The following is a 7,695-nucleotide window of genomic DNA, read 5'->3' as shown; positions in this document are numbered from 1 at the left end:
CAGCGCGTGCTGAGTGAGCGAGCGCCTTAGGGTCCGTTCACATATCGCTCCTAAAAACGCGTGGAAAACGCTAAGCGCGTCTTTCTCCTCCTTTCCAAAGCGCTCGGGCAGAAGCGCTCATGAGGCGTCTGTCTTTGCTAAGCAACAATGACGTGCTCTCTCCATGAGACGCGGAAATTTCAGCGAAGGATAAATGGATTTGCAGCTCTAAAAATCGCTTGCAGTAGCTCTGCTACTAAATTTATTTCAAAATTGCAATCCATATACAACTATAACCCAGCTAACAAATTTATGTTGTGAGAACGTTTTCCTAACGTTCCCTTTTGGTTGTGGAAACGTTATTTTGAATGTTGCAAATAACGTTGAAATGTCCAGTTTGTTTAATGTTCCCAGAACGTTTTTTTATGGTTAGTATAACGTTCCTACAACGTTCTTGAAACTTACATTTCATAAAAAATATAACGTTCTATGAACGTTTATTTAGAATGTTCCAAAAACGTTGAAATGTCCAGTTTGCTTAATGTTCCCAGAACGTTTTTTTATGGTTAGTATAACGTTCCTACAACGTTCTTGAAACTTACATTTCATAAAAAATATAACGTTCTATGAACGTTTATTTAGAATGTTCCAAAAACGTTGAAATGTCCAGTTTGCTTAATGTTCCCAGAACGTTTTTTTATGGTTAGTATAACGTTCCTACAACGTTCTTGAAACTTACATTTCATAAAAAATATAACGTTTTATGAACATTTATTTAGAATGTTCCAAAAACGTTGAAATGTCCAGTTTGCTTAATGTTCCCAGAACGTTTTTTATGGTTAGTATAACGTTCCTACAACGTTCTTGAAACTTACATTTCATAAAAAAATATAACGTTCTATGAACATTTGTTTTGAACATTCCAATAACGTTAAAATGTCTAGTTTGCTTAACGTTGCTAGAACATTATTTTACAGTATGGTCAGCATAACGTTCCTGCAACCTCATTTTCATTTAAACACAATATTCTATTCACATTTATTTGGAAAATTCCAAGAACATTAAAATGTTGGAACTTCATTTTATGGTCAGCATAATGTGCCTACAATGTTCTTTCCACTTAAATTTTATTAAGAATAAAACATTGTATAAACTTTAATTTGAACATTACAAAGTGTAGCTTAATAAAATTTTATTTTCAGGTTAGCACTGTTGCAACATTCTCTTTCAGCATAATATTTATTAACACAACATCCCAGATCCAAGCAAGCATTCAATTACATGTGCATTTCAACAGGTATCTGAATTATTAAAGATAATCACTTTCACTTTCAACACATTGAACAGACTGGTGAAAATTTCATATCTTGTAAAAAAAAAAATGTAAGTCCCCTGTAGTCAAATATTTAATCTAATTTTTTTTGCTATAATTTGTCTTTAGCTTTGTGCTTGTGCGCTGGTATTGGCATGCTATAGGAAATTATTCTTAGATGTGATTGGTTATTGGATTGTGATGTAGCAATATTTAATGCCACAAAGACAAAAAAACAGCATAAAAACTTGATTTTCACTACAGAAGGACTTTAATATTTAGTTTAATATTTATGACAATAAACTATTGCTTCATAGCTAAATATAAACTATCATATGAACATTTTATTATTGAAAACTTCTATATGAATTTGTGTTTGGGGTGTGGGTGCTGAAAAACTGGCACTGTGGGAACTGTCCGGTCTCTCCGCGCTCCATCTGTAAAGTAAACAGATTAGCTGATGTTACAAACTGTGTTATTACAAAATTCCTATGAAATAATAAGTCTACTGCCTAAACTTTCAACGGAAAGACAAAAATGATGAAAGATTATAAAAAAATAAAAATAATTGTCTAAATGGGTGTGAACAACATGAGGGTGACACAGTTCAACTTTCTACTTGGACAATGCAGCCACACTGCTCAGTTTAAATATGCAGTAAAATCAGTGCTGTTAAATGTTATTACCGTACCAGCGTAATGTTATGCTAAACATATTTGATATTAGAATTAGGGATGGGTAACGATTTTTGAATATTCGATTAGTTGATTTAATGACCGATTATCGATTAGGCTGTGCGATTATTTTCTAAGGATGTGAACCGTGCCCGAGCATCTCTTACCCCCAAAGCCCAGTTCGGGTGACTGTGATTGCTCTGTGCTGTGCTCGGACGCGGTTGGTTGGAAGAAGTGGGCCAGAACGCGGTTCATTTTAATTAGTGTGCTGTACACGTGCAGTGTGAGCAACCACGCCAGGGAACTACTGACACGTGCAGCATGATTAATTGAAAGGGGCAATTTTGGAGGGGCAAACGCCATAGAATTATAAAGCAATATGTTGTGAGAGGGTCTTCTGTCTCACCGCATCCCAAACGACTCAAAATAATGAAACACAAAGTTAACAGAATGATGCAGTCCACTAGTGTTCTCAAAAGACCCGGTACTTCGGTACCAAATCGGTACTAAAAAATTTAAAAGTGACGGTACCAGGTTTCTTTAAGTACCTGTAGTCCCGAGGTCCCGTTCAAACCCGGTTCAGCGCTATGATTTCCGCGAAGCAGAAAACGAGGACGGAATCTCAAAATCCAGTCATGAAAATGAAACTTACATTTTAATATGGACAGTCATGGAATTTGTCGAAGTTAGCATAAATGAATCAAATCAAATCTCCATATGGACCAGTATCTGTAAATGTTAAAACGCAAATGTTGCTTGAAATATGAATCCGTGTTCTGCACGTCTCTGTGTGTATTAATGAATGGCAGAGACGTGCGGGTTTGTTTACTACATAGACTGAAGCGCATAATTTCAGCATCTGAGCTTCAGAGTTCTCTCTCCATCAAGAGATCTTTTCAGTTTCTCACACATGCAAAAGAGAGAGAGCGAGAGTCTTACCACGCTGAATCGACACGATATATGTAAACTATTCTTTATTGTCTTTTCCTGTAAGTTAATAAAGAATTATTCATATTAATTTTTGAACAAGCAGAAGACATAACGGTTTCTCCAGTAGTGGGCGGAGCTAATGCGCAAATGGCAATTTCATTGGCTGGCACTGATCTAGTACCCTCCCCTGTTTTGATTTCAGCAAATCAGTTTGACCGAACGCAGACAACGTGATTAATATTCATGAACCCAGCAGCTCATCAAATCATAGTGCATTGTATATACATTAGTATGATAGTAGAATTACTACTAGTATTATCTTTTAATAATAATTAATATGATCTATTACTATTTTTTTTACAGAAACCATCAATGACCAAAAATATCATAAGCATCACCACCAGTCTTAAGTTAAGTTAAAATGAGAAATATGCATTCATTAGGCCTAAAAGTAAATTTTTACATAAAGGCATTGTGCTAGAAATATTACTATTATTTAGTAAAATGTATGTGATACTACTACTATTGTTGAAATAATTTATAAAACTTTATTTTTTTAAAGAAATAAATCACAATATTTCTTCCACGTTTTAATTTTACTAGAAAATCCCCTTTATTTACCAGAAATAAAATGGTAAATTAAAAGACAAATTAAATTTGGGTGAAACGTGTTTACTGTTTTTCATAATTATATAAATTGTAGAAAAACTTTAAACCAAATTGTAAATAAGTACAAAGAATGGCATTGGTTTTATTTTTAGTGCTAAAAAGTTATTTTTTTTTTATTAGAATATTTTTGTGTTTTGCTTTGGTACCGATAACCATGGATTTTCACTGGTATCGGTACCGAATACTGAAATTTTGGTACCGTGACAACACTTCACTGTGCAGAGCGAGAAACTTCCTGTCTCCCACCTAATTCGTGATTACGAGCTAGCTGCATTAAAATGAATTTTTATTTGTTGAAGGACTAAAATGTAATATTCCACTGGTTAGATAACCATAAAATGTTTTTAAACCATTAAAAAATTTGACTCTTGTTATGTTGATTTTGTCACGCTATCAGTCTCTGTTTCCTGGGTGTCCCCTAGTGAGCGCACTTCTCCTTAGGCACTTCACCATAGGCACTTTAATTCCGCTTGTCTGGTCATGTCGTCACAGTAATTGCACTCCAATTAAATCGCACAGGTGTTGACTATCCTTAGTCATTAGTCTCCCTATATAGAGCTGTCTTTCTCTGTTGTCTTTATGGAGTCCTTACCCTATGTGTGAGTTGTGCTTGTCTTGTGAGTCTTCTCGTTACCTTCTTGTTCATCCGCATTCTTATCCGTTTCATCCGGTTCCCTTTTTGTTTGGTTTGTCTCTCTAGACAGTTTTATTTTGTATTTAACCTCTTTGTGCAATAAACCTCACCTGCAATTGGATCCTACCTTCTCCTTGTGTTTTTCCCATAACCCAACCGTCACAGATTTTTACATATGAACATGTTATGTTTTTCGCAAGTTTTTAATTATGGTAAGCTTGGAAATAATATGTAACGTTTCAATCTAGGCCTGTAGCTATCGAATATTTAAGTAATCAAGTATTCTACCAAAAATTCCATCGAGTAATCAGTTAAAATGCGTTTTTGCTTAATTAAAGTGCAATATTAATTATGCAAGAGAAAATACGACTCCTGGGCTTCTAAAATGAACAACTTAGTTTCCTTTTTTTTTTTAAAAATATATTTTTATTTTTGAAATGCATAGAATGCAATGCATACATCAAAAATAAACATTTAATCACTACCCATTGTTTCTCTGTCTGTACTTATCCTGTGAACAATGACAATAAAGTTATATATAAAGTTAAATTAAGTGCATTTAAGTGCCATTCAATTGGGGTTTTAAATAGATGCACATTAAACACAAAACATTAATTTAATTAATCTTTTAATTATTGAAAATTAAGCAAACTTAACTTTTCAGTACTAACCCGCCTTATTGACCACTAATCGAATAATACAAAGCGATTATCGATTATTACTTTTTCTTGAAATTTACATTCCTAAAAAGAATGCAAACTAAGTACATAATAAATATTATTTATTCAAATACATTGTGAATATGGAAACATTTTAATTTGTGTTGAATAAATACATTTAATTGAAATGATTTGTTGGGGAGTGAGAAGAACTAAAATAGCCTTTAGGCCTATTTCTGAATGAAATAATAAGTGACTTGTGTTTTTTTTCTCTCAAAAAATAAAAATAAAATAAAAATTATACGAGTAGCATATTTTAACTATGCAGCAAACCTTTTAAAATATTTTTATAAATTACTTTGTAATTTAATTTTGTCAAAATCCTTAACGGTTGGTTAACGGTTAACCGGTTAAAATGAACATCCCTAGATCAACTATTCAGTAATTTCTGCTGATTTCAGAAAAATGTTGCCAAGTAAATATAAAGTTGTCCTGAACTGTGTCCTACCTAGTGTGTCTTGAAAAGATCTGCTGAGTCTTCTTTTCAGGAAGTAGATCTGCCAGGATATCATAGCTTGAATGACTGATAATGTTCCTGAAGACAAAACATAAAATTAGAGAAATTTAACTCACAATTAAGTAACATTTATGGACAACTTATTTTTATAATCATGTGTTAAAACATTGCAATGTGTAATTACTTATAGGAATTAAATGTATATTATCTATATATATTATATAAAATAAAAAGATATATATTGAATATTATAAAAAATTTGCCAATATCAAGATTTTTTCATATATCGCCAAGCCCTAATCTGAATCAAACATGACTGGTTCTTAGATGTCATGATGTCATTCTTGTTGGACTTTAGTTGAGGTTTGTTATTTTTCATCTGTGTATTAATGATTTGATTAATCTAATATGCAATTAGATTAGAAATATAGAACTTATAAAACAAAAGTATAGAATTGCTTCAGAATACTTAACATTTGTGCTGCTGGTCATTTCTGGTCACCATTACATCTGCATTAATAGCAAATCATCAAAAAATAAAAACAAAACTACGATGTATTTAAATAACTGTTTTTAACGTGACAAATTTCATCTGGTACAACACTAAAGCCCATCAATTTGTTTAATGTGAATAGTACTTACCGGTACTTCATTTCAGACCCATATTATGCAGCCTTCCTGCTGCCAATACCACCACACCTTCACTCTCTGCCTTTGCACTGAAAACATTGATTTCAAAGTATGACAGCAATTTGTCAGTATGAATTTTAAATAAGACAACGTGAGGAGCAAATAACTGTAAAATGTTAACTAAGGTTAAACAACCATTATAAACGCTCTTCAGCCCCTTTGTTAAACATTCGGCGGATTTAGTAAACTTGATCAGCATCAGATGGGACATTCTAGATGAAACCTACAGATATTCAGTAACACTGAACACAAAGGATAAAATGTTTTAATGCAGTGAATGTGTGTTCGCTTTACCTCACTTCAGATTGAGTGACGAGGAGTGACGGTTAGAGATCAGCGTCTCTCTAACGGTAACATTAGTTTGAAAATAACGTTACACTTTGCGGGACTCGTCTTACGCTGTGTTAATGTGATAAACCACAAAAATACTTCTTAATTTACCAATGACGAACTGTTGTCTATAACACTGCATATTTAACACTTTACACCGTTGATAACTTTGATATAACTTAATGGTGCGTTATCACCTTGCTCCTGTGCTAACCTTAGCTAGAGTTACACACATTTTGATAATTAAGCTTGTTAATTTTCAGATAAAGTTGACTTTAGAGTGATTTAAATGGGATTAAAGAAGCTCGAAATGCTTAACGTTAACGTACCTGTATTTTTTACCATGACCGCGTCGTGTCTCGCGAATAACGTTAATCCTGCTGTGATCCCATCAGCGAGTGAGTGAGCCAGTGTGGATGAGCGGAGTGCACGTGACGTGACTGACTGAAAAATGTGCGCGGTTTTTGAAAAACACACAGATATTATTTTGTCGAGTAAAATAATTACTTTTTTACTCTGTTTGAAAACACGAATTATGTTCATTATTCTTTTAAATATTTTGTGGTCAGCCATTAAAACTTAAAAAGAATAGATTGTATGGTAGATTCAATAAATTAATATGTATTTTTTTAGCTTGAGTTCTGCTTAACCTAAATAGCTTTTGAGTTCAAATCACAAATTAAGATTAAATAATCTGTTACATTTTTGAGTTAAATTAATTAACTTCAATTGGCAAATTTCACTTTTACAGTGTATGCCATTCACGTAATACCCCGAAGTGACTTCAATAAATTCAAAAAGATGTATAATTAATAATTATAAATTACATTCAGGCGATTAGCCACCACATACTCAAGGTTGTAGTTTCATATTTAAATACATTTATTTTTCTATCCTAATGTATTCCATTGTATTCTATTCATGTTTTATATAGCCTATAAGAAAGAAGTTTCTCTCTACATTATGATAACGTTCCTAATAACCTGAAAATATAAGGACATGCTGTTATCATAATATTTTAGGATAACACCATAACATTTAGCAATTAATTAATTTAGAAATTACATTAATAAAATTGAAAGCTCTAAGAATATTGTTCTAAAATTGTTTTCTCTCAACATTGAGAAAATTAATTGAGTACAAATAAAGTCTTAAAGATGTTCAGATATCATTGTGCTAAGAACATTATCTATCAACCTTACAAGTACAGATAACGTCCTAAAGACATTCAGAGAACGTTGTTATAAGAACGTTTTCTAGTGACCCTATAAGAACATTCATCAAGTACAGATAATGTCCTA

At 32.6% G+C, this 7,695-nt stretch overlaps 1 long non-coding RNA gene across 1 annotated transcript; it reads right to left on the bottom strand.

The window, feature by feature from the left end:
- Positions 1–1,156: 1,156 nt before the first annotated feature.
- Positions 1,157–6,826, bottom strand: LOC113056688 (uncharacterized). Its single transcript, XR_003277741.1, has 4 exons — positions 6,724–6,826; positions 6,017–6,093; positions 5,366–5,452; positions 1,157–1,728 (listed from the first exon to the last, which is right to left on the bottom strand). It is a non-coding gene; the product is annotated as an uncharacterized LOC113056688 (long non-coding RNA).
- Positions 6,827–7,695: the final 869 nt, after the last annotated feature.

Source organism: Carassius auratus, chromosome 38 (assembly GCF_003368295.1).
Source record: "Carassius auratus strain Wakin chromosome 38, ASM336829v1, whole genome shotgun sequence".
Taxonomy (NCBI): Eukaryota; Metazoa; Chordata; class Actinopteri; order Cypriniformes; family Cyprinidae; genus Carassius; species Carassius auratus.
The sequence above is the reverse complement of the archived record's forward strand: the minus strand, read 5'-3'. Positions and strand labels throughout refer to the sequence as shown.